This window comes from Meleagris gallopavo, chromosome 21 (genome assembly GCF_905368555.1).
Source record: "Meleagris gallopavo chromosome 21, MGAL_WU_HG_1.1, whole genome shotgun sequence".
NCBI lineage: Eukaryota > Metazoa > Chordata > Aves > Galliformes > Phasianidae > Meleagris > Meleagris gallopavo.
The window spans coordinates 3,292,244-3,320,042 of record NC_139424.1 but is presented as its reverse complement, the minus strand read 5'-3'; the positions used below and the strand labels follow the sequence as shown (position 1 = coordinate 3,320,042).

General features: G+C 45.4%; 1 protein-coding gene across 7 annotated transcripts in view; it reads right to left on the bottom strand.

Moving 5' to 3' along the window:
• CAMKK1 (calcium/calmodulin dependent protein kinase kinase 1) overlaps positions 1-27,799 on the bottom strand; it is an 86,798-nt gene that overhangs the window by 54,233 nt on the left and 4,766 nt on the right. The window contains exon 3 of one of the 7 annotated variants that reach the window (XM_085240960.1): positions 9,683-9,862. The exons of 4 other annotated variants lie outside the window; for them this stretch is intronic. The gene's annotated coding sequence lies outside the window, so the exon portion shown is untranslated. Of the gene's footprint in view, positions 1-2,485; positions 2,552-9,682; positions 9,863-19,946; positions 19,971-27,799 lie in introns of those variants that run through there. 2 more of the 7 variants (XM_085240958.1, XM_085240961.1) reach the window with 2 other exon arrangements.

Genomic DNA, 27,799 nt, shown 5'->3' with positions numbered 1-27,799 from the left:
TGGCACACAGTCTGAAGAATATGTGAACCACGAGTTTGATATTGGAGGAGAGACCTGGCTTCCAAAGCTGCTCCTGTGCATGTTCCTGTCCTGCACTCAACCAACACTGACCTGGACATCAGAACCTGCACACCCAATCCTTTCTTCCAAAAGCCATAAAGAGCACAGGGTGAAGGGTCAGTGCAGAATTTGTTCAACTCAGGACAGGACTTTTGGAGCTGAAGCTGAGCAGGGAGGAGGAAGTGTCATTGTTATTGCCACTTGCTCAGCTGAAAGGCAGCAGGATTCCCTGGTGAGGGGGCAGCAGTGGCAGGGAGCACAGCTTGCTGGAGGTGGCATTTAAACAGCCAGAGAGGGGGTGCTTCAAAAACTTAACCAAGAGTGTCAAACTACATGAAGTTTGAAAGAGTTAGGTTATTTTAAAAGTATTAATGAACGAGGCAGTAGCCAGACCTAACTGATTCATGAACAAAATAACTACCACAGTTAGGGAGTCTTAAATATTTAGGGTCTTCATTCCAATAACGACTTCTCAAATATCTCTTCCCTGTGAAGGTAAATGGCAGGTTAAAGAAAGAAGCTGTTCTACAGGAAAGAATTAGACTTAGATGAGCCATCTGCTGCTGCAATCCACGATGATATCTCAAAACTGCCAAAGAGGAAGATGCAGTGAAGCTGAAATGAAGAATTCAAGAGGAGCTGAACAGCAGATCAGTCTCCACAGGTGAGGTCTATCTCTCTACAATGGCAAAATCCTCTTTGATCTCATGGAAGCAGAACCGAGCACAAATCAAACCTGTCTCTAAAACCCTGCAATTGCTAAAAGCACTTTTGGGTGACTGTACAGAAAAGCAGGACGCAGCTGGTGAAAATGGGCCCAAGGCATGAGCAAGCAAACTATGGAAAGCATTTCACGTAGCATGGAGAGAAAGGAAGGAGGGGAATAAGAGAAACAGAACCAAAAATGGAGTTCTCTTTATTGCAGTTTGTGTATATTGCTTCTTGATTGCACCACTGAGATGAATCCAGATGTCTTCTTTCTATATCCTCCTGAGGCATTTAGACACATGGAGAACATCTCCTCGAGCCTTCTCTTTTCCAGGCTGAACAATCACAGCTGTCTCATCTCCTCCTCACCCAAGCCTACAACTCACCTTTGTGTCCTTTCACTGGACAACAGGTCCATGTTTTCTCTCTCTCTCTTTGCCTGTCTTGCACAGCCAACGGCTATTTGCAAAAGTGCACTCATCTCACTATACTGTTTGGGCCCTCGTTTACAGCAACACTGGGTAAAAATAAAGCTTTTGAAGGCATATATAGGTCCCACACTCCTACACCAAAGGAGAAGTGATCCCTGTCCCCCTGGTCTGTGTAACAGAGCAGTAGATTATCCCACAGCAAAGACCCCCCCACTCTTATCATTGCCAACTGGAAAGGCATGGGACGAGCACTGCAGGGAAATTTTCTTGCCAGGCTTGAGTTTCCTCTTTCCAGTGAGCTGTCAAGTTTGGCTAGATCACTTTTCAGAGAAAAAAAGATGCATAAATATGCATAAATAAGTTGTTGTGCAAGCAAAGTAACCAAGGTAGCTTGCTTGCCTCCAGGCTGTTCTCTCATCTCAGTGGATGCCAAGATCAGGGAGCGTATGCCCACAAGGGCACCTGATGGGACTGGAGCCTTCTTCCAGCCCTCTCCTCTACCTGCTGCTAACGTTCACCACATCTTCAGGAATCTCAAATCTCCTAAGGTTCCTCCTCTACCCAACTGAATTGAAAAGCTGCAGAGAAAAGGAGCAGAGAAAAAAACATACCACTCTTCTCACACCAGTGTGAGTGTACAGAAGTCTTGTTAAAAAAAAAACAAAACAGGTTAAGCTGCATTGCTTTGATTTCTTTTGTCTCAAACCTGCTCCAGTTACAAGCAAACCAAAGGGTTTCCTAACCACAAATGCCAGCTCAGCTGCAACTGTATTTCTATCAGAATTCCCCTGCCTGGAACAGATTCCGTAGTAAGGCCCTGCGAGTCTGAGCAGTATTCTGTTTCCTTGGCTGAGCCTGCAATGTACACTGGTGAAATAAATAAACAGGAAGGAGGGAAGAAGCAACCCAAGAGTGAGCAGACAGGCTTCTTTTCCAAAAGTGCTGTCTGAGCTTACCACTGCATGCTGGCAGCCAGCACAGACAGCCTGCACACTTCCAGGCTACTTCTTTCTTCCTCTCTAACTTACTGCTTTCTGCAGTCTATTTCCCAGGCTCAGCTGAGGAGGTGGGTGCCTGCCTGCCTACTTCCTCCCCCATCAACATCTTGCTGTACCAACTGCCATGGCTTAATCTGCTTTTGAGATGCTCATGAATGCTCAGACTTCCTAGTGCTGCACAATATGGAGGAATTTAATTATATAAAAGCAAATCATCCCAGAACAACAGTGGTGTCATTTAGGAACATCAAAGTGGAATTGGGGAAAGTGCACATAAAGTGTACATACCAACACAGCAGCCAAGTAACTCAGCTTCCAATGTTTGCCAGCCCCACATCTTCCAGCACAGACAGCCTGTTTTTTAAAAAGCATCCACAATAAATTGAAAAAGCCACCAGACAGAACAAGTTCACATTTTTACACGCTGGTCTTAAAAGGTTTATCTTCCTCTCAGCCAGGGAAAAAGCTTTCAGCTTTGAGAGATCTGAAGGAATACTGAGTCGCTCAGTTCTGTAAGAAAATCTGCACTGAAGTCTTTCTAGAATTTTAAGAACATAACTTCCCAGCTGTCCTAGGATCACCAATAAAAACGTACAGCAGAGAACACAATAGGCTTTCTTCTTCCCAGCAGTTCAAATATGAGTGGAGATTTCTATTCAAGGTGATCTCTTTGAAGTTTTTACTTAGGGAAATCATCCCACCATATATCTCTCATTGTCCATGGCCTGAAGGTCTTCAGCCCTCTACATCTGCATGACCCAAAGGGAGAGGTCAGGCAATAGAGAACTACACAGAGCAAGACAGAAACAGTGACAGCTATAAATTCAGAGCTCAGGTTTTTTTTTTCTGTATTTCCACACAAGCAACTCCCATCTTCTGATAATCCTCACATCTTTAGAAAGGCCAGGACTTGAAAACATGGCCTCAGTTCCCCTGTGCAAAATCAAAGGCAGAAGTGGAGAGGCGAACAGGTTCCAGGGATCAGACAGCAGAGATCCCACCGAGTCACAACCAGGTAACCTCCATGGCACCTACAATTGATAGTGCACACATAGCCCATGCTGCTGGGAAATTTAAAGGGTAGCAGGTTTCTCAATTCCTTTGAAGCCGTAAGCTTTAGCTCTTTAAGTCAAATGCACTTTCAAAACCCCAAGGTCAATGACTGGAGATTATCCAGTGAGGCACTAAGCGAGCTGCTCAGCAGAAAGCTGTTCTTTCAAGTCCCTGCAATGCCATTCCAGGAATGTAGGCATTCATCAGAGCACTAAAAAAGGCCTTGAAACACCAAAGTACCAATGAAATTTTCCACAGGCAGTGTGAAAAGGAGTGTGAAAATGCCACCTGGGACACCCAATTCAGCCCTCAGTGATTCTGGTTCTGCACAGCAAGCCCAAGACTGATGACAGCTGCAGCTGGGGTGCCTGCAGCCTTGGGACACCAAAGCAGTGTCCCAGTTTTCTGTGGCTCAGGACAAGCACCACAAGCTACATCCAACCAGCCAGATCCTTTCTAACGATGTGAATCCATCCTTCAGCACCACCAACTCCACAGATTTGCAGCAGGAAGAACAGGAGAAAGCACATTTTTGGCTATCAAGTAAGCAGGTACCAGAGAAGGATATGGAATAAAGCTGCTTGTACAGAGATGCTCCTTTTCTGAGAGGAGCTGCTTTTGACAACAGCTTCCTTCACTTGCTGGGCCAACACAGCCATTCTTGTTCTCTAAAGAGCTCAGCAGCCTGAATGCCTGAGCCCTTCTGCAAATTACCTCAAGCCTGCAGCCAGGTTCAGGAAAACCTGAGACACTTCCAGGCTCTCATGAGCCTCCCCTGCAGACACCTTGAGACAAAAGTCAGGAAAGCTCTTAGCCCTCTTACTGGCAGCTGGAAGAAGACGCCTTGGTCCACAGCCGAGGCACTGTCCTGGCTAAAGAGAGTCATGCTGAGCTACAGAACTGCCACCACGGAAAAAGCAGGGACAGAGCTGACAGTGATGGCAGAATGCAAGGAGCTTTCTTTTTGCAGAGTTGAAATCTACTTCCTTCTGGGGCCATCGTACCTTTCTCATGCACGCAGCAGGCAAAGCTAAAGAACACCACCCTGAAAGCTCCATGAGCCAACAGACCCCAGACCTCTTGTCCTGGGCTCCATCATAGGCAATGCCACTTAAAAAAAACAACCTGAATTTGGCAGTTTGCCTCCAAAGATTAAGGCAAGGGAAAACAAATACAGGTCAAGAGGAGAGGAAGGAAATAAACAGTGAAGTTTAGTAGCAAGCACAGACAGGTGGAAACATAGGATGTGGTTTGCAAATGCAGCCTGACCACTACTTGGCAGTGTGGCCTATCCTAACACCAGCAAGGGAGCACAGAAGAAGACTGAAAGACAACAGCAGCAATACCTGCCTCTGTCAGCTACACAGGTCCCATGAAATGTCCCTGCAGTACGGATCAAGGTATCGCTGGGAGATGAATTATACAGCTCCAGCTACTCAGGTATCCTTCTCTAGTTGCTGAGGAAGAGAAGTCAAATAACAAAACTGCTAACAACACGGAGAAAAAGGAAAGTGTGTTTAAAAGCCTTGCTGGCTCCCAGCCATGGTGTTCAGCACCTTCCAGGATGCATCTCAGAGCAATTAGTCTGAGCACAGCCACCAAGTTTCACCACACACCGCGTGTCTCTGCAATGCAGATAGCAGCTCTACTACAGCAAAACACTTACACGCATATTTGAACTTTAACTACAGTCCCAGGACATCGGAAGGAACAACATTCACATGCATAACACCAAACAACTCAGCCTGAAAAATGTGGAAATAGATTCAAACAAGTGTCTGGATCAATGTGTTTGATCATATCAAAATGAGAGTGCTGCCCATCACAGAGCTGTCCCAGTGCTTCTTTCCCAGGACACACTGAGGTCAACAGTATTTTCTCCCACATTTGCATTTACAGCTGTTCCTTAGAATAGCATAGCAGGACTCATGGTAAAGAAGCATTGGAAATAACTCATTACATCCGCCCCTTTAAATGGGGCTGCCTCTGTCCAGGTTTCCTCACTCTACCTGCACAAGCTGCCCGTGCAAGATGTGATACAGCCAACAGCCACCTTGAGCCCTGTGCCCATGTGCAGTGAGTGAAGGTTCACTGTAGCACCAGGGCTCTGGTGCTGGCACTGCCTGTGCCACACACACCACAGCAGCAGGGCTGGGCTGAATCCAAGTCAGCTTGCAGCTGTGCACACAAGATGTGGGGAGAGCGGATGCACATCAAGCATGGGGCAGGAGAGCACTATGGGAAGATCTCACCTGGTTACTCAGATCAGCTACAGTTGGGCTCTAGTCTTCCCATATGCTGAAGATGCTCCAGCAGTTCCTGCCCTGTTTCTTTTGCAGCATCCCACTCCAGCCCTCTACTACTGTATTTGTTTGCTTTACAATTGCTGGAGTCCACAAGACATGTTTCCCCACACCAGGAAACAGGGAGTGAGGTGTTCTCCCATGCACACTAATTGCTTGTTGACATCTGGGAGGCACACACTCTCTTTTGGAGGGCATACCACAAACACCCAATATCACTAACCAGCCACTTGACAGAAATACAAATAAATCCACACCTGGAGGCAGCTTTTATCTGCAGCTCTATCTGCATTCTCTGCAAGTGAAGTAAACCTCACTTGGAAGGTTTTCTGTGCAGCAACACCAAACAGCTAACATTTGCCTTTATTATTACCATCATTATCATATATTATCTCATAATTATATATTGCCTTTGAGGTTTAGCAATAGTTTTGCAAATTAGTTAGGTCAGAAAACAGAACACAAAGAAACTACTCTTGGAATTAAAAATGCAAAACAAACTGGAGAACATAATGAGGAAGTAATAAATTCCACTTTACTTGAATTCTCTTAAAATGACTGCTGGTGAAGTGGTTCATGTCTGTAACCCAGGAGATCCAACTGAGACAATTACAGAGATCTTAAAACCTCCAGGCCTGTGAATTATTCCCTAATACTTGAAAAAAGACACTCATTAGAAAACTATTCTGGGCTTTCCTTTTACCAGTTGTTAACAGCAAAACTCCATCCTTCAGCTTCCTGTTTTTGAAATTGTAACCTAATGCATTTCTCAGGGAAATCCTCATTTCCATACTACCTGCCACCTGCTGTGACCTATCCACATTCTACAAGTTGCCTATTCACCCAAGGCCAAGAGAGCATTCAGAGAGAGAGGACCTGGAACCAGATGGCCTGGCTTCATTAAAGTCAGTAAGAGAACCCCAGATTTCTGATGACAAATCTCTAGCTACTTTATCTGCCTTTTTATTTTTCCTTTAGCTGAACACACTGTTCTAGAAGTACATCTAATGTCAGAATCTTTTTTTTTTTTTTTAAATACCATCACCACATCATTCCTGATAGAAAACAAAACATCTGCACCAGAGCTGTGATTAGTGACCTGGTTTCGACAGCCAGTGTATCCTCTTTTTTGATCTCTGACATACTGATAAGAATTTAACCACATCCAGCTCAGCAAAGCCTATACCTAAACTGTCAGCAACACCCCATGTCAGTCCCTGTACAGAGCTCCCACATGGGCTACTACCCAACTGTGCGGGTTGAGTGAGAAGCAGAGGTCACCATGTGCTGCTCAAAGCTTGTCTGGTTGGATGAGAAGTGGCCTTTGTTATGTTTGTTGCATGGCGATTGTGATATTAGAAGGAAGATGAAAGATTGGAGGGAAAAAGGGAAAACCTCAACTTATTTGCTATATATGTAATCCACTGCCAGCTTTATCTAAAGTAACTTGATTTGTTCCCCCAGATTCTCAGATACTCTGTTCACTTGCTTAAACATGCGCACATCTCTGAACAATCAAGTTTAAAGTCAACTTCTTCAATATTCTAGTAAAAGAGAAATGTAGTCACAAACAGAAAGTTGAAAACAGCAAGGCTTTGTCTGCACAGCAATCTCAAGAGTGTTTCAAAGGACAGCTTCCAGCTAAACGCACTTCAATGTACTGCTGGTGGCACAGGAATTTGAGAATAGGACCAGACTTGCACTTACCCAGAATGTGGACACACTCATGTACCCTGAGAATAAAGCCTGAGAAGTCTGACTTGGAAGTATGAATCAACTGTGCCTGACCAGGAAACAAACAGCAAAATTAAAGTACTGCTATAAAGCCCAGGCTAAGTTCTTAGGATATATCTTAATTGCCAGACAGAGCTGTTTCAAATTCTGTTTGATGAACCTCCCATCATGTTCTTTCCAACAGCCTTGATTTAACTGCATTATATTCCCTCCCACAATCATTCTTTTTAAGATATTAAAAAAAAAAAAAAAGATCAAAGGGGGAGGTAAACATTTTAAGCTAATCTCTACCCATGCCATTCTGGGAGAACCCAAAAAGAGAAGCACTTTATTCTACAGTGACTAAGATATGAGTCATCTGATGAATAAGCACATTGGCTTTGGAAGTCTCATTCAACTCATGACCAAATGCAAATCATTTCATTACCTAAATCACTTGTCTATTTTCTCTGTTAATGCAGCAGCACTCTAAGGTCAGGAAGGGGCTCCCATTTCAGACACGAGTGTAATTGCTGCTGATCTTGTCATGCTAAGGTAGACAACATGCTGCTAGGAAACTCCATAACGAAGGAGTGAAGAAAAACCATGTGTGAGCTCACATTTGAATCTGTTCTGAAAAAGAGCTTTGGAATTGCCTCCAAGCTCAGCTAACACTTGAGTTAAGTCACACAGACTGCTGGCATCAGCCTCTCTTTCAGCTCAGCACCCCGCAAATGCAAACGAGCCCATATCTCAGAGCCAGCAGGGCTACACAGGCAGGTGCCAAGGCTACAGCCCAACTTTCAACATCGTTCTGCTGCTCCTGAAACAGTTTTGGTTTTTTTTTTTTTTAATGAATCTGGAAAAGCATCAAGTTAAGCCACTTAGGGTACTTAAATACTCCCCCCGCTCCAAAGGAAACTGAGCACCTTGCAAAATTAATGCACGCACCTTCACAAGTGTTCTGTAGTACACATTCACAGGAAGGGAAACAAACAGCATTGAGCTGTAGGTGTCTGTGAATGACTGGCTTACGCTCAGAAAGCATGCTTAGGGCACACAGTCCATGTGCCCTCTCCCTAAAATGCAGGCAAGAACATCAGTCAGCAGGTCTGGTCCCTCTCCCAAAGGTTGCACAGCTGCCCCAGCATCAATGGCCACACACAAAGCAGCTGCAAAAGGTGCCGGGCCAACAGCCAGACACCCCATGCTGACAGAAGTGATGAGTCTGTTCTGTTTCACAGCCCAGTGCACAGCTTCTCTGCAGCTGCTAATTTCTCCATGTTCAATTAGCACAGCACAAAAAAACCTACAGTAAGTGGAATATTCAAGTTCACAAAAATGATTTCAGTTGCCACTACTGCAACTGCACCACACTACTGTCAAACTAAGTTTTATGACCAAGGACTTGGTATTGCATATTCAGTTCCCCTGCCATTCAGGAACGCACAAAATTTAGGTTTTTTGAAGCATTCAATGGACTCCCAGATGAATGCAGCCAAGGTTTTCACATCAGTGGTCATCAGCATATGAATTTACCTATAAAGGAACAGAAAAGAATAGAGGTTTCTCACTGGAGAGTGAATTCACAATTTGCATGTGCTGGACTAATGATATTAATAGCTAACAACACACACTGGGTTTCTTCCATGAAGCTGAGGCCATTTCGCCTTCATTTTCCTCTTTGGCATAGAGGAAAACCTTGCTAGCATTTTATGCTAAATCCAGTGATCACAACACAATTTCTCATGAGCTGCAGGTACAAGTTTAGGGAGAGAGAACTTGGTTTTCAGCATCCATACAGCCAACAGCACTAATGCTGCAGGTGGCTCAAGACACATCCCCTAAGGACTCAGACTGAGGGCTTCAGGACTGACAACTCAGAACCCACTCAAAGCCAAGTCTGGCAGCTGGATCACCCAGATCTCACTGGCATCACCAACTGCTTTCCATAGAGGTCATACCACTAACAAGAGAGGGAGGGGAGAAAAAAAAAAACAATATATTTCAGGAAATGCACAGCAGCTCCAATACAAATGCATTTCCTTCAACTACAAACTAGTCACTTCTCCCATACTAAAGGCATCCTTCAAAATAAAGGGTAATTATCAGCTCTTACACCATGGTTATAGCATCATGAAATGCATTTGCTCCCTGCTGAGATAACTGCTCTGTTTGTTGCCATCCAAGCCAATCTCTGGATCACCAATTCAGCAGCAGGACCTTACCAGCCACCTTCAGCTCCCCAGCCACAGCAGTAGCAGTCACTGACTGCTAGAAGACTAAGTTAGCTCACCTCCACTGCACTTCAAACATATGTAGGCTGCAGTGAAAAGCAAACCCAAAAGACGGATCTTCTCAGCAAATAAACAGTTGCACCATGCGGGTAGAGAAAGTAGCAAAGAAAGGAGCTTACTTGTATCAGGGCACCTTAATCCCTTTCTTGGGAGTGTGCTGCAGAGATACGAGGACATTCTCACATCCCTGGAAATACTCCTGCAGCTGTTGGAGTCCAACCAGCAGGCAAAGCAGGCCTGCTGCCAGGGTCACTGACACTGATGGAGCTCTCTTTCCTGGCTGTTGAATTCCCAGAAGACTGGTGGGAGGAAACGATCATTAGGAAAATACTCAGAATCAAGCAGCTCTAGGCTGGCCACTACAAGCCCATGCTTTCAGGCTAAGGGTTTAATCCTGTTCCAGATGGAAATTACTGGTGACATACTGCTGACCCTCAGCTCTGCAGTAGCACAAGTCCCAGGGAGGTTATGCACTTCACATACATTTCTCACCCCTGTAAGATTCCTTCCCATTTGACCATTAGCATGCCAGTAAAGTCAGCAATGACAAAACTCCCCAAGGACAGAGCTGGATGCATCTGTCATCATGCTGTCCTGCCACTGGCTATGGATCTGCTCCACAGAGTGCTTCCAGGGCAACTTCATTATCACTCTGTTTCTAAACAACCAGAGTTCCTGAAGTCATTAATAAACAGCCCATGTCTGTTTTGGGAGCTCCATTTTTACAAGCATTCATACATGAAAAGCAATCACCAACTGCAATCAAAAAGAGGTGAAATCGAGATAGGAAGAAGCCTTTGCTGCAGACAGTGGAATACTTCTGACAGCAAAGGCTGGGTAGCCTGGTTCACCCAGCTCTATAGTGCATTCTGTGCCACACAGCCTTTAAACATCTGCATCTTCACTTTAAGTGTCAAGCTTCCCTGTACTGTTGCTGCATTTTTCAGCAAGTCCAAGCAAGGCAGAACATTTGTGGCTTATCCAGGGGACACACCAGTGGCTGGCTGGACACTTGTACTCTTTCCCCACCACAGGACTGCTGATTTCCCTCCTCCCCTTGCCATACCTTGACTATCTTGACCTTCAGACGAGGAGATTTTGAGCCCAGCTCTGTTGCTGCCTTTGTCCAGCACTAGTGAACTGCTGCCCGTGACATTAACCATGAACAACAGACAAGTAAAATTCTGCTTGTACAGGTTCTGGCATAAAGCTCAGTGGAAAGACGCCTCTCTCTACAATGGCATGTGGACCAGAGCCATAACCAGCATGAGCTGAAAAGGGCTATTAGCAAAGCTAGCTATTTGGGGAATATAATCATGCAAAAACAGTCTTCCAGAAGAATGTCTTCACACTTTCCACGAGACGAAAAAAAGTATGCATGCACATATATATCTGTACTTATCAAGTACTTTTGGCATAGGAAACATTCTGATGCCATGGTGACAGATGCTCCTGCAAAACTGTAACATAACAGACACAGATAAACCTGAAGCCAATTAGGAAAGCAATACTGCTTGTGCCTACATGAGCCGCAGCTATTATGAAAGGGACAAAAATTTAACTCTCATGAAAAAGATCAAACCAAAAACTACAATCCATTGTTATACAGATTAATCAGATTCCCAGAAAGCTCATCAGGAATTGGGTTCAATCTCTACTGTAGTAATCAGTGTAAGCCTTATTCAGCAATAACAAAAGATTCACCTAAATCCCACACTCTTGGTTTACTTTGCAGGGAGACTGCTCAGGCTCACAGCATTTAACACACTCTTAATTAAGGAGACAGGGCCAAGAGGAAGAATTGGGCTGAAGTTTATCCTGCAGCAAAACAAAATTCTTAATGGCCCTTTTTATAACAACCTGTCCTTCCTCTCCTGAGCAAGGCTGGCTGATTCCAGTGCACTTGGGTAGGAACGAGCCACAGGCCAATGTAAAGCCAGGAGGCCCCTGCCTGCCATCATACAGAACAGCTGAGAAAAAGAAGCCCAAGTGCAACTAAAGCAAACCAGCTGAAGAGAAACAAACTGAAGTTGTTGGCTCCCTGAGTGCTGCTGGCTCTGGGACACTGGGCAAGGCTGCAGGGAAGTTTAGTGGGAGATGAGTCAAAGGCATCAGAAGAGAGGAGTCTCCACAGGAGTGCTGGCAGGTAAATGGAGAGCAGAAATGCCAACCTGATGAGAAAAAACATCCTGCTCTCCTCACTGGATGTCAATCACACATTCCCAAGAAACTCCCAGTTCAGAATTAAATACGATGCTGCCGCCTCTGCATCAAAAACCCATAAAAAGCATGTTCCTACATCTCCCTCATGACTCTCTGCAGGCCCCCTCACTCCTCTCCCCCAGAGGAGTCATTTGGTTACGGAACTTTTCTGATTGCAGCATTCCACAAACTTTCTGCATCTTTACAGGGCGGCTCAGACACAGTTGTTTGATGCTGGAGAAAAGGGCCCACATCATGTTTGAATAGCAAGGGAAGGGCATTTTCCCGTTGCAATTGAACATAACATCTGCTTGGCTGCACTGCAAAACTGCTCTGCTATCACCACATCACTGTATCAGGTCACTCAGGCCTCAAGACAGCATGCCAAGCACACCTGTGTGCCTCTGCAGAAGGCAGAGGGAGTCATACCACCTCTCCAGTGGAATTTAACTAAGTTATTCCTCCAGATGTGCAGACTGGAAATAAATAAGTACCTCAAAACACACCTCATTTGCTTAGGTCTCATTAAGATAAGCAGGTGCTTAGAAATTCATCTTACTTGTGGAGAAACTGCTGGATGGGACGTGTGCTTCACTCACACAGTATGTCAGGTTGGCCTTGAAATAAAGAGGGTTCCCAGTCCCACCCCAGGAGCACAGGCAGGAAGGGAGATGGTGCTGCATCATCTGACTGCAGCACCTGGCAGTGAGCCTGCAGAGGGCGTGGAGCAGACACGTAGCTGGTGGCATGCAGTACAAGCCCATGGACTGCGAACAGTTTGGGACAGGCAAGAGTCACCTCCTCCTTTCAAGCAATTACTCTGGACTTCTCCACTCCAGATGAGGAGTTACTCCTGCAGAGACAAGGAGCCTGAGTTCCTGCTGGCAGTCTGATGCTTGAGAATCAGGTTTTAGTCCTGCCTGTCACTACTTCATCTCACAAACTCAGACATGTTCACCACACCTTGCTGCCCTCCCCAGAATGGGTCAGTAGCCCCTCAGCCTGCAGCTGGTAGAGCTGAGCTGTCACCAGGCTTCCCAGCGCTCCCACCTGCTGCAGGTCTCACCCACCCTCACCCAGCACTATCACCTTCCATCACCCAGATTCCCAATTCCCACACATCAACAGCTGCACTTTCATCCCCAGCAACGTTTAACTGGAACAAATGCCAGCACATACATTGCCAGAGCAGGCTTGGGAGAGCACAGAGCCAAAACAACCAAAAGGTTTCAAGTGGTAATTGATCAGGTGCAATAATAAATAATGCATATACCTTCAAGTGTTCACTCATTTCCTGAACATCTCCCATAAATATCCAACCAGTACAGCATGCTTTGAACAGCAGTGTTTCTTTTCTTTTCTGAGTTAATATTGTGCTACTTACTTAAAATAGAAATTCAGTAGGAGAAACACACGTTGAAAGACAAAAGGATTTTGGAAGCGTTTTAAATACTCAAACCTGCTCTGAACAACAAATACTTCATACAAGCATTTATTCTTTTCTCAGTTTTTCATTATTTTAAAGACAAATATTTTATGCATCAGTTTTAATCCCTTCAGCCTGCTCGCGAACCATACAGAAAGCTGCCAGGGCAGAGGCTCAGCAGTTGTACGTGCAGCCTCGTGGAAACCAGCACCAAGATAAAAGCCCAGCCTCAAAACAGCTGGCACTCACTGAAGTACAGGAGTTTTGTTTTCAATGCAGATAGAATTTCTAGTACAGGATTTTGAAAGCATGAGTTGTGCTTAAAAAAAAAAATAAAAACCAGTGCAAATCACGTCTAGAAAATAAAGCAGAGTTGTTAAAGCCTTTGCAATAGCACCGTGCTCTCCATGGTCTCTAGCACTCGCTAAAGAACAAACTGGAAATGGTCAGTGTCATTTGGCTCTGCAAGGATCAGACAAGCTTCAGCCCCTCAGGCAGTGCCCGGCCATTCCAGCAGGGCTCACTCCCAATGCTGAGCCCTGGCTCCCAGAATGCGCTGGCACAGGCAGACAGTGCCAAAGATGCACCCTGCTCCACTGCTCCTAGGAACACTCCTCAGCATTCCCAGCCTCCTGTGCTGCAGCAGATTCCCTCTACCAGGCCATGGGTACATTCAGCAGCAATCTCCCATCAGGGCTGAATGGCCTTTTGAAGCTATAGATTTAGAAGGAAGTTGCAAAAAAAAAAAAAAAAAAAAAAAAAAAAAAACAAAAACGTACCTTAATATTCCAGCTGGAACCTAATCCCTTAAACTCTGGAGAGTACCTGCAGACGTACTTTTCATTTCCAAATAAAAAGTGAGTTAATGTTCTTGCCAGTGCCGTTAATCAGAGCAGCAAAGCCTCTTTTCATCAGGCAGGGCCCAGGTGACTGTTTCCAAGGGATTAGCTGTTACCACATTTAGTTCAGTAAAGGGTTTATCTCAGCCACATTCACAAAGGCTGACTATGAAGACATTCGCCTGCTGAATTCCTGCAGGCTGACACTTCTGAGCAACCATGGGACTCAGAGCACACCCAGGAAAGGCATGAAATAATTGCTAGGAGCAGGGAGTTTTTCCATCAGACTCCAGCAAAAAAAGCAAGGGAGAGCTCTCTGAGGGACATACCAACCAACGGCATTCTGCAGGCAAGATAAGGGTTGGGGAGATGGGGCAGGAGATGGCAGATTTTCACTGGTCCCTCCAGGACAGGTGCCAAGTCTTAGAGAAATTTGTCTGCTAATGGCTGCAGCAGCGGCTGACAGGCATATCTGGTTGCCAAACCCACGAAAAAACATATTCCAGAGAGCCTCTGAAAATTGGATGGGTTGAAACCATTGGACTTTTGCCACCAGCTTTAATCTAGAGCATTATCAGGCTCTGCTAAATACTGTAAGCAAGAAGCAGTGCTAAAGGAAGCAGTGGTATCCACAGACACCTTTCAACTGAGACAGCAAGTTAAACATCCAGGCTCTTCTCAAGCCAGTGCAAGCTTCCAGCTGACAAAAGCAATCATGTTTTAGATCTCGGCTTTTGTGCACTATTGTTTCCTCTGGCATTGATCAAGTATTTCAGTTCCCAACTGAATTTCCCTCACTGCCTGTTCCATCCTCTTGAGCAATGACTCAAGTTTCATCATTGCCAAGGAGAAACACTGAATCTATGGGACTGCTACCTAAACTTTTCAGCACACCAAAGGAAAATTTATATTTTCCCTCTTGCTCAGAGGGAAAGCAAGCTGGGGTGTGACTGGAAAGACTTACAGAGCCACAGATGCCTAAGGATAAGAAATTCCACTCAGAAGCTGCCTCCCCTGCTCCCCCCAGACTTGCTGGCATTTTGCACAAGCTGCCCCAGGCTCCATGGGAGGGCTCCTTGCTGCATCGCAGCTGCCTGCAGCCACAGGGTGCTTTTTGTAACAGCAGCGGTCGAGTGGTGGAGTGAAGAAGCATCAGAAAAGGGCTGCAAGGAGAATGCCTGAAGGAAAACAGTGAGCAAGATGTCACAGTTAGAAGAATGACAAAGGCAATTTTCACAAAGTGAGAAGGGGTTGGGAAAAGAGAAATGAGACTGAAGGGTGAGAACAATTTCCTAGTGTTTGGCATGCTCTAAAATTAGTGCTGTAATGGATCTCATCAGCCAGCATTTATTTTCTGTTCTAAAGAAAAGAATCCAAATAGGCAAGCTGCAGGGCAAGAAGTGCTCGCTTGCCTGAACAGCCAGCTCTAACATAGGCAGTGATGCAAACACAAACCCAGCAATTTCATTCCTGCATCTTTTGCTGACAATTTTCATAAAAGACACAATAAAAAACACAATTTGAGGATCTGTTTTACCTGACAATAGTACAATCCCATCAGCACACACAGCCTCAGGAGCAAGGAGGATCTGACTGCCTGCAGAAGTGCGCCAGGGTGTTTCTGCATACGTACAGCTATGCAAGAGGAACTGGGGAGTTCCAAAATCATTCTGCCTGGACAGACTCGAAGCAGCAGATTACCCACCACACTGTAGGAACCCCTTCTGCTAATCATCCTGATGCATCTCCCTTCTGCAGCCCTGATGAACAAGCCTTGCTCATCTGGCACCTCACACATGATGCAGCTGTGAAGCTGCTGAGACACCAGCACTGCACAGATACCTCTGGAAAACCCCCGAGCTCAGCCAGGAGTGCTGATGTGATGCACCTACTGACCTTCCAAAGTTTCAGAACAAGTCCCCAATGGTGGAGGAGAGCTGGCACAGCTTTGCAGCTACAAGGAGTCAGAGATATTTCAAGCAGCCAGATATTTCAGTGCAGAAACCTAGAAAAAGTCACCTCCTCACTCCCCCAGCTGCCTTTCTTTGCATTATTGCTAACACAAATGTGACTCACTAGAGTCAGGTTTATATTAAACTCCTGAAACAGATTGTTTGGCTGTTATGTAAATCCAGTAAATGTTAAAATACTAGAATAAATCAGTCGAGGAGCTACCAGAGCCAGCTCTCCAGAGACATCTGAGATATTTTCTTTTTTTAAAAGAAGGGAGAGGTGGCAAGAAATGAGCAAGAGAAAAGTCATAACTTTTCAGGAGAGGGAGAGGTGGGTAGGTGGCTGCAGGACCCCATGGGTGTAAGCTGTCTACAGGCTAGTCCTCTGGCTGCTGGCCTGCATGGGTGAAAAGAGAGCACTGCCTGTACGAAACTCACACTGTGTGGCAGGACTGCTGCTGTACTGTGCCACATAAAACAACAGTATGACCTTGGGAAGCCCAGCATGATAGCACTGATACTGTGGTTAGGACTTCAACCCTAACAGGCTTTAAAATTAAACTTAAAGCTGGGTACAGAAGTGCCACTTCTCATGCTGTCACCAAGAGAGTTCTGTTCCAAGAGCTGCCACCTTCCTGCAGAGCAGAGGGCATCTGATCCACAGAGAAATCTCCTGCTAATGGTGACATCCAGGAACAGACACAGAAACAGATTTGAAAATTTGCAAACACAAGTATTTCTACCAGAAACCTGACTCCAGGATTCTAAACAGTCTACAGGCCAAAGCTTTAGTCACAAAAATTAGCTGGCAAATAATCTGCAATAATAAGCAAAACCAGAGCACATTACCATCTGCTCACAAAAATCCCCTAAGACAGAAATAAGGAACTTCCAAATGGTTCCACTCCAGCACCTGCTTACCTTTGGAGGCTGCTACAAGGACTGAATCCCCCTTCAGTACCAAGGAGCAATCAGAGCCTGCAAGTCTCCACGCAGACATGGGATCAGCATGCTGCTGGGCCCATTGGGGCAGCCCTACAGGAGACACGGCTGGTCTGACCACAGGCAGAGCACACGCTCCATTTCTGCCTGCCCCAGAGATAAGGCTGGAAAACAATATAGTCACAGCACCAAAATGAAAAGACATCTCTGAGCTCTGTTTAATTAAACACAGTCTGGGAAAGTCTCTGCTTTTGTTAAACACTCCCTCAAAAGAAAAGAGAGCTGAGTAATCCACTGATGGGGAAAAACACACTCTTTAGCTGCAAGGTGTTATTATAGGCTTAATATCAAAATGGCTTGCTCAGCTTATAACATTAGGCTTGAGTAAACATGCACAGCCTTGGTGAGAGAGAGATATGACAGATCTACATTACAGACCCACATTAGCACCGAGGCTCACAGGGAAGGGAGTCTCCTGCCTGGAGAGGTAGGTTATTAATTTGCAACAGGTCCCTATGGCACAAGAAAGCTGGTTAGAGAGACTGACAGAAGAGTGCATGAGGATGCACATCTGTGTGTACACGTGTGCAGCAGGCTAACAAATCCTCAGCACAGCCAGCTGCAGACTGGGACGCTCCCTGGGACAGAGCTGGCAGTTTTGTTCTAACAGGCACAAGTGGACAGGAGCCAGCACTACAGCAAGGACAGAGAAACCAGGGGCAGCAAGTGGTCCCCTCAGATGGGCCAGAAGCACTACAGACAGGGCTGTGTGTCTTCTGAGCAAGGCCTTCAAGCACTGTTCCTCTGGTGCCCTGAATACCAAGGGCATCTTTAGCAGCACCATACATTTGACATTGAACTCACCTCCTCGCTGCTTAACCTCAATCTGCTATTTCCACCCCTTCCCCTTCTGCAAAATGACATGATCACATAAACACTTAGGTAAAAGGCTTTGTAGCAGCAGGTTAAGCAGTATTACTGTTACTACGTCCTTGGGGATCCAGCCCATAACTGCAGCTGCTGATGGCTCCATGCCATCACAGCATGCAAGCACAGCTCTGCTAGGGCCAGCAAGGCACTGCTGCCACCAGAACACTCACCTCCCCACAGGTGCAGCCAGCCACAGACTTGCACCTGGCTCCCAGCTCAAGCCATTACAAGTTGTAACAATCTAGAACTTGAGAAACCACAACTCTTAAGGCTTTTTTGAGTGCTATATAGTGAAGAATCCCTCACTTAAAGTTGAAAAACAACCCCCTTTCTTCTCTTTTATTTGCTAATTAAATGCATCCATTGTATTCAGAACTCATTTTTTGTGCATAATGTTTTGCCCATCTGTTTGATTAAAAAAGAACACAGCCACCCAGCTTCATTAAGCTAATTAAACGCATTCAGCTATTGGTTAATATTCTGAAGTACTTCACAATTATTCTCCCCAGTTATTAAACCTCTTTCATGGATTTTATTTTCCATGCTACTCTTTATTAACAAGCACCCAAGCTGAACTGCAATTGCTCAGTCCATTAGAACACTGATACCCCACTGACTTCCCTCAGCAGGAGTGGGGTCCCAGGCAGATGCATTTGTTCCTGTATCTGACACTGTTCAGTTTATTCTGACCTCAACACACAACATCTTCCCTCTGTGCAACAGAGTTCAGCTCCGCCTGCTCAGGGAAGCTGGAGGATGAAGCCTTAGGAAAGGAAGGCTGAAAATCCTCTTTCCAGCTGAAAAGAGGCCCCCCAAGGCAGCAGCTGTGGCACCCACCTGGCCAGAGTTCAGCAAGTGTTTGGACAATGCTCTCAGAAGCATGGTTTGATGTTCAGGTGTTCCTTTGTGGAGCCAGGAGTTGGACACTCATCTTTGTGAATCCCTTCCAACTCAGTACATTCTTCATCTCTGCTTTGTTTCAGGGATCTCTGTATTAACTCTCCACATGAATTATGAAAGGGAAAGATGGTCTCAGAATCAGCAATCCAGTTATCTAGAGGATGCCAACTAACATCAGATAGCTAGTGTAGCAAAAGAACAGCAGTGTGGCATCACACATTAGCCTTACTGGCAATCCTCTAAAGACTTCTTAGGAGTCTGAAAGCTAGGATGCCATACTAGGCTGTGGACAGACAAGCTACCTGAACCCCAAACCTCCCGACCTGCTGGTCTCCCCAAGCTCTGTGCTCCATTCTGAAGGACACTCAGCAGCCCTGAGGCTCAGAATCTGTATGTCTCAGCACCACTGCTCCTCAGAGTCTTCTGCAGCAGCCCAGCACTGACACACAGCCATCCCGCTCAGCCACAGAGAGGATCATTGCACAAGGAGCCTCGAGGACTGAGCAGCACATGTAGGCAAAGGGAAATAAGGGAATAAGGGTACAGTGAAGCTAGCAAGAAAAACTGAAGATGAGAGAAGTAGCACCAAGTCAGCTTGCTCAGGAGGTGCAGAACTAACTGATGGAGGCTCTCATCTTAACACCTTCCCTCCCTACCCAGCCAACCATTTCCATGAAAACTCTTGACAAGTCTCTGAAGCCTAAACTACTGTGAGGTATTTGAGTGCAGGAGGACAAAGGCTCCAGAAGTCTGATGCACAGCAGGGTAGGGGACAGGAGTGACAGACACAGAGCAGATACATGGGTCACCTTTCACACAGGGTCTGGTTTCAGAAGGAAAATAAGTTAAGAAACCAAAATACACTTTTTTTTTTTAAAGCAAGTTCTATTTCCATGGTTCTGGTCCCACCTTGTGGCTCCAACTGACACCATGATCTCCCATCTTGAAGAACGGCAAAGAACAATGAATGATGAAACTACACATATGTATTATGGATTCATGGCTGTTCTTCTTCCTCAGTAAACACTACATTTGAGATGCAGGAAAGGGCACATGTCCACTTCATCCCAGTTTGTTTCCAGCAAGGACCAGTAGCAGAGGCAAACATATGTTAACAGCTTAGAAGTGAAGAAAGAGGGCTCAGCAGTTTGACACATTGCTCAGAAAGCAATTTTATTTTTGCTGTACCTACCAGTCACGCAGACATCTCCAATAACCTTCTCAGAGAGTTGGGTCACCCACATACCCACTGCCCCAGAAAGATCTCAATGAAGGGTCATCAGGATGTCAACACAAATGTTCTGCACAAAGCAAGAAGGAAAGGGAAGAAACTGTCCTCAGTTTGGCTTCTATAACTGCAGCCCAACCTTTAATATTTGAATTCTGTCTGTGTTTTCTCTAAATCCATTCTTGCAGTATAAAATGTAGTTACACTTCCAAGAAATCACTTGGTGGTAATTTAAATTGAAGGAGGAAGAAATTAAGAGATTGATGCAGCTGTGATTTGACATGTGCTGACCCAGGGTCTGAGAAGAACCTTAATGACATTTCCTTTAGGCCAATCTGTTCTCTTTGTTTCACACTATAATTAGTTTTCCCTTTTAGACATGCAGGCATTGAGCCTAGGAGAGAAAACTTGGCCAGGTTACTACAGCTCCTCAACAGCATGACAACAGCACCAATTAACATAGAGCTAACTGCCCTACTGCATTCAGTGCTTTAAAACAAACTGAAAGGCTAACTCCAGCTCAAAGCAGGTATTAAAAAAAAGAAAGCTTAAGAAATGATCCCCAAAAGGAATGTGCTTTTAAGGGGGTGTTGAACTCCCCAAAAGTCTAGTCTCAACTGGTATCTGCATAAACTGACTTAAGTCTGCATGTACTAGATTTTAAGGAACAGCAGCATGGAAAACCCTGTGAAGTAAGAGGACCCTCTTTTAAGGTATGAGCTCTCGAGATGTTTGCAAAATACGTAGCACCCTTGGCTAACAGAACAATTGGTAGGTGAACTATACTACTGTATTAAAAAAAACAATGTTTTGCTCCTTTGTTTCATTTGTCAAGCTCAAGGTTTCAAGTATTTGTCATTAAGGTACATCTCACATGCCATTTTTAGTTACAAGGTGAGAAGCACCCAGTTACACAACCCTCTAGCAGGTCTTAAAGGCACCCATGCCCTTCACTAAGGAGGACTGTGCATTCACAGCCCACACAGCTCCCCATTCAGCCCTGTGAAACTCACCCAGGGAGCATGATATGGAGACTGAGCTCAAGAAAAGCTGCAGATAAGGTGGGATAAGCAGCTTGCTACTTCCCCTCTGGGGGTCCACAGCTTTTGTGAAATCTTACTCCAGGTAGCCTAAAAAGCCAACAGTCCCCTAGCCCCCAAGAAGTAAGGATTTAGGATCAAACTTAATCCCTGAATAACTCTGTCTACCTGAACTCATTGTCTGCCCCAGGGAGATAAATCAGAACCAGAGAGCAGAGTGTTGTGTCTGAGGCCAGAGGAAATGAGAACTGCTCTTTTCCTCCCCATCAGCAGCAGTGTATCTTAACCTTTAGGTAAAAATGAAACTGTCAGGGACTGGTTCAGACTGTGAAACAATGAAGTGCAAGTGAGCTCCACTGCACACACCCCTGGCCACACAAGAATCAAGGGACAAGCAGGGCTGGAAGTCTAATACCCACACTTTAGTCAAATTCAGGAGCACTGCAGGCTCCTGCAGTCAAGGATTACTCGGGTGTAAGGATCTATCTTTATTCAGGATGAATAAGGCTCCTGTCACTAACCACAGTTACTTCCCCAGCATACCAATTCAGGGAAACTGGTCTATACCACAGGGTTAGGAATCCCACTCGTCAATTTGGGAAGCAAGCAGCAGCCTCACACAGAGAGCTGTCCCCTCTTAACCCAAATAGGGAAAACAAGGTGGTGATAGGAAGATGAAATGAAGCACGATTTGTGCCAAAGCTGAAAAGAGTGAGAGCAGCCTTATGGCATTACATGAACCATGGATTTACATCCTTTAGGGAAATCAGCCCCCAAAAAGTCAATTCAGTACTGGCTGATTCCAAGAAGAAAGTACACCAGCCAACGCAGAGGACAAGACAAGGATCCTGCTGCCTGGGAGAGACCTACAACAGTACAGAAACAGCAGATGGGACACCTACCCTTCAGCTTGCTCCCCTCACTTCCAGACTTCCTTTTTGTTTCCCTTACAATGTCTGCAGCTAAATGAACACGTCAGCAGAGATTTTGTTCTTAATTTGCCCCTGGGGTGTTCTGCTGACCCTACCAAGAACTATATTTAAATGTGCAATTTCCTGGTTAACTAGGCTCATTTACAGTCCCTTCTCCCGGATGTCTATGCAAGCCTGGCCCAGAATCCAATTAGCTACTATCTCTCTTTAAATCAAAGGAATAAAAACTCATACAAGAAAAATAAAATTAAGAATCTTAATCACATCATTCTTACTATATATCTAAATACTTAAAATTGCCACACTCTCTGGGAGGTGGGCTTAAAAGACTAAAAAAGTGACAAGTTTCCAAGGAGACTCAAGTCGCAGGCAGAATAGTTTGACAGGACAGACTCCATCCACCCTAAACAGAGCACATTTAGCTTAATGCACTGCAGAGCCAGATGCAGGTCCTACTTAGCATCCAGAAAAGCAGCAGCTGCCTCTCAGCATGTGAGATGCATAGTAAGCCCAACAGCTCCCAGCCTTGGGTGTGAAAGAGCAGTTGTCATCCATATGGATTTACTGTGAGATAGGTCCTTTGATCAGCATCACCTCTACGTGCCTGGGAGGCATTATGACTTCAGAGGGGCACAGATTCAAGAGATCCGAAGAGCACAGACTATTTGAGCATCCATTCTGCACTATGACCACAGCTTATGCCACTTGAGTATGGAGAAATGTAACAAAGGACAGCAAGACTCTAAAGATCCAAGACAGTAGCCTCCAAAAGAGAAGTCTAGAGGGTATTCAGCTAGAGACCCAGTTATTAGATAACTTCTGGAGTTTTCTGGTACCACACTGCTCCTTGACTAGTTTCAACAGCCACAGCAATGGTCACTGAAACAGGTTTCCAGTTGTCCCAGCTTTGCAAAGGAGGGGCTGCATTCCCAAGGCCACATAGTCCAGCTCTTGACTATGACAGAAGGGTGTTACATACATTGTTTTCCTCACCACACCCTTTACAGCTCCAGCTTCTGCTTGTCACATTCCCCCACTGACTGCTGTGCAGACTTCACAGTGACCTCAGAGCATCTTCAGAGTCCCTTTTGAGCACACTTCTCCACGCCTGCTGCCACTCAGCAGCCTCCGCTCCTGGCTTCCTGCCTCCATGTGGGAGCTGCATGTGCCCACAAAGCCTTTGATGAACCCCCACAGAACTATGTAGCTGGAGGACAGGATGGTGAAGGACAGGAAGAACCAGGCCCTGTGAGGTTAGAAGTATTCAGGAGAATCCTTTTGCCTTAGAGCTGGCTGACTGCAAGTACTTCAGTCAGGACAACATTTGAGTTCCCAAATGCCAGAATGGCACAGCCTGGAAGGCATCAGGGCATTGGAAGAGTCCAGAAGAGGTCAGGGCTTTGGAAAATCTGAACTGCTGCTGGAAATGCAACTTCTCAACATCAGTAAGTAAGCCATGTCTGGAACTATTTTGCTACAGTGTATTAACTGAAAAGGTACAAGTAAGCTGCCTTAGCTGCCAGCAAGCATTCATCCTGAGCAGTGCAAGTGCCTGCATGTGCTCCTGACAACCGCAGGGGCTTCACTCAGGCCTCCTGCCTGCCGGGAACCAGACCCAGCACCAGCATAAGTAACTGCTGAGAATTCACAGGGAAACTGAGAAACCCTTATGACAGTAAGGGGCACCAAGTGACTTGCAGGTCATGAGGATGGAACAGTCCCTTCAACGAGGCTCAAACCAATACACCTGTCTGGTGGCAGTCTGCAGGCAGACAGCCCTGCCAAAATAAATTATTGAAGTACAATAATGCAATTCTCTTCAATTCCCCTTCCCGACATCCCCTCCTTTTAAAGGGAAACAGCTACACATACAGAGCTGTCTGTTGTCAGGTAATGCAGAAAGCCACCAGCTAGGAAGAACAAATACTCCAGGAGATAAAGCAAGCCATCATCTTCCTTTGAATGCAGGTGCAGTGACAACTTGCAGAGAAACTACAGAGCTCCCCAGTGTGCTAGAAACCAGGCTGGTGGTGAAGTGTCAGCAAGTTTCTAGGTTAATAAAACCTGGAGCATGGGAGGAGAAAGGGAAGGAAGGAGATGTATTGTCTTAGAGTCTGCAATAAATTTAACAGCAGGGAAACATTTCAGGGCAAGGAAATATTTATTCATACCTAAAGAACACTGAATATTAAAGATTCTGGGAGCTACAAGCTCTTAATGGAATGAGACTCAGTACTCTGCAGAAGGCACAGCACACCCTCAGTGAATCCAGGAATTAACATCCAACTTACACCACAAATACCTAAGCATTGCAGCCATGCCATCAGCAGGAGGATGGTGTACACACACCAAGCAGCATCAGCCTCGAGAGCAGCAAGGGACAGGCTCTGTGTCCTGCAGGGAGAAGGCCTTCTCTACAGGGAAGCTGGGCAGGCACTGAGCTATGGCAGCCCAGCAACACATTGCATTGGAGTCAAACCAAATGCATTTCTGTAGCTGAGAAACTGCTCTCTGGCCTCGCATCCTTCAAGTGTCTGCGGTTCATTGACTCTGATCTGGAGGCTTCAGTTTCCATTGATTTGGCATTTCAGGCTCAGTTATCACCTATGCCTGATGCTGTATAAGGACAACAACACTGGCCCCTGGAGCAAAATATATGCTCTTAATATGAGAAACCACAAGGCAAGTAAACAGATGTTTGGTGGCTGGAAGCACGCACCACGGGAAAACTGATTTCCATGAGTAGGGCACGATCTGATACCGCCCTTTCTCATCTGTGATTATTATTTTGGATGACCACTTTTTAGTTTCTTTGAAAAAGAGCTGAAAATTCAGATCCTTACAAAAAAAGGTCAGCTCCATTCTGCAATCTGACTTGAAGCAATCTATCTGGCATTTAGGAATGAACTCCCAAAAATTGCTATGAATAAGTCATGCCTTTTTACTATTGCTTCAAGGCAAATTACAGGCACTGCTCACATCAATACTGCATGAGAAAGGGAAAAGCAGAAGCCTGATTAGAGTATGGAAACACACTGGAAGAGATGCCTGATCTCTCTAAAGGCACACAGTATTAATTTGGCCTGATTTGCCAGCTGAAAGCACTGAAATTCTTGAACTCTACCACAGGACAAAGGCAGGCAAAACCTACACAGCACCTTTATATGGTCCAGGCTGATTTGCAGCAATATAGAGTCCTCCCACATTTGAATAAAATTACTTCCTCCCCTCTCAGATGCTCACACTTCCCCAGTCCCACCTCTGACAGCACTGTGCACAAGCCAAACAGAGGATCTTCTCCTGACAATTCCAGCAAATCACACACTGCACATGTAGTAACCCCATAATGCAGTCCCAAGGCACATTTCTGTTCCCTCTTCATTCAGCAAGAATTTGCATGGCAAGCCACATTCAGATGTCTTCTACTTCCCCGGCCCCATATACCAAAACAACAACAAAAAACCCCACGCCTGTTTCAAGTCTGTTTTATACTCTAACTTCACAGAGCTGGCAGCCTCTGGTTTTATAACTTCTGTCAGCCAAGGTACCTAAGCTGTGGCAGGGCTCAGCACCAAAGCAGCTCATCAACCGGGGAAAAACAGCAAGAGGTCAGTGGATGAGTCTTCTGCCTTCATACTGCCACTCACACTGTAGGCACACTTAGTACAAGGGAACCCAAGTTCTCTGTTCCAGAACAAATATCACAGAATAGCAATACTCAGCATTCTCAGAGCCAGGTGTGAGAAGTGCCAAAACAAAGGCTTGTTTAGGTAGCTGGCATACAGGCATGCGTACTACAATACTCTACTTTTTTTGTCATCAGGTCCCACTGCCTTTTCAGATCTCAATTTCTTTGGCACAGGGCTACTGCCTTCTGTATCAAAACTATCCAAACCCAGTTCTTACTCTTTTCCTCCCAGTTTTTCCCCCCGTCTGATTTGCAGTCATTCATAAGAGACAGGGATGGAAGCTCTGAAGAAGCAAAGCACTTTCCCAGAGTAGCACTCAACTTCCTTCAGGTGTAGAACCATCAATTTCCTTCCATGTTACATCCACCACTTTTCACATGCTGCAGCTCCTTCCCTAATGGAACTGTGATTCATCCTTAGATTCATCCCAGGTTCCTGATCGAGGATGCAGCTCATACATCTTCCAGCTTCTTGCCCACAAAAAGGCAAAGCCTCATGTGCTAGAGCTGTGCATGGGGGAGTTTGGTAGCAGAGACATACCATGAAGCAGCAGCTACGGATCTCTTCCAGCAGGGCTTCCATTGAGCATCCCACCAACCTACAGGTGGGAGAAGGAAGGAAGCACCCACATTGAAGCTTTTATCTTAAAGGGCTTGACAGCACAAGTCTAAGTTAATAAGGCAACAAAAATTACAGGGTTGATAGAACCTTTGCTGCATTCACAAAGACAGCAAGGTAAAATTGTGAATCAGTTGAGTAACACAGAAATAAGGGAGGAACACCAGCCACCAGAACAGCAACAGCTATGGCTGCAGATCACTGCTCTCATACAGCATTCAGCTGCCAAATGTAGGTACTGAAGTCCAGGTCAGTAGAGCATGATCTCATACTCCTTGGTATGACTCATTTGTATCCCCATCACAGAGGCTAACAGTTGTAAATCCAACACTAATGCAATCTCAGAAGGTATTACTCAGCCTGGGCTTCCACAGCATTTCTTTACTCCTCTCTTTCCCACCCCAGCTGAGCCCCTCATGTCTGCTCTGTTTAACACCTTTGCTATGCACACAGCGTTTGGGTCCATCTGTGAATTGGGACTTAATGTTACCAAGGAAATCCATAGCAGAAGGAAAATGAATCAATCTGTGTTAATATCCTACATACTAGACCAGCCTTTTGCAGTTCAGAGCTTTGTGGGTCTGTAGGAATTGCATCATTTAGTATAGAGTTCAAGAGTCATGCAGAAATAATGTGAAGTAAGAACACCAGAGGCAAGATATTTTTTTTCCTTTGAAGGTGAAGAAAATGTTATCCACACAACTGTGCAAAGGTGCACAGTGGAAGAGGGATCTAATAGTCGTTCAAAATATATCATTAATTGTCCTCAAAGTCACACAATTATGGAGCCACTTGGCTGAGAAAAAACAAGCAGCCAACCCTATAAACATACATGGGATATTACACCAGAATCACGGATTCAAGGAGCTGCTCTCATCCTCTCACCTTGAGAAGCAATTCTGTGCTTCTGCCCATCTATTGAAAAAAAGCAACAACTCTTCCACCCCAGCTCTGCAGCAAGGACTCCAATCAAGAATCCAGGCTTTTCTGCCAGCTGAAAAGGATGGGGTGTGATCCTTCTCATTTACAGTGGTGTGGGAAAGCAGAGACTAACAGGGAAAAGCAACTGCAGAAAGCAGCAATAAAACAAATGAGTGAGGCTCGTGAATTTGGCTCCACTGACCTCAGGGAAGTAGCTGCCTCTCAACACTGGTGTCAGCAATACAGAAGGCTAAGGCTTCTGTGGCCTTCCTGCTTGGACCTGGTCTGCAAAGTGTACAGCACAGGAACAGGAAAGAGGGGAAGGACACTTCTATCTCAGAAAAGCACTTATACACGTGCTGCTCCAGCAGAGAATGGCACATCACAGCCTCGCTGTTTATGTTAACACCAGAATAATTAGAGCAGTCACTGTTAACTAGCTAACAACTTCACCATAAACTCTGAATAGCACTGAAGAATTAATTACAACACTTCAGAGCCTTCCCAGAATGCAGCCACTAATCTACAGAAAACACTGAAACCAGCCCAGAGACAAACAGGCTAAATTAATCCCAAATGGCTTCTGGAAAAAACCACACAACTCTCTCTGAGGTACT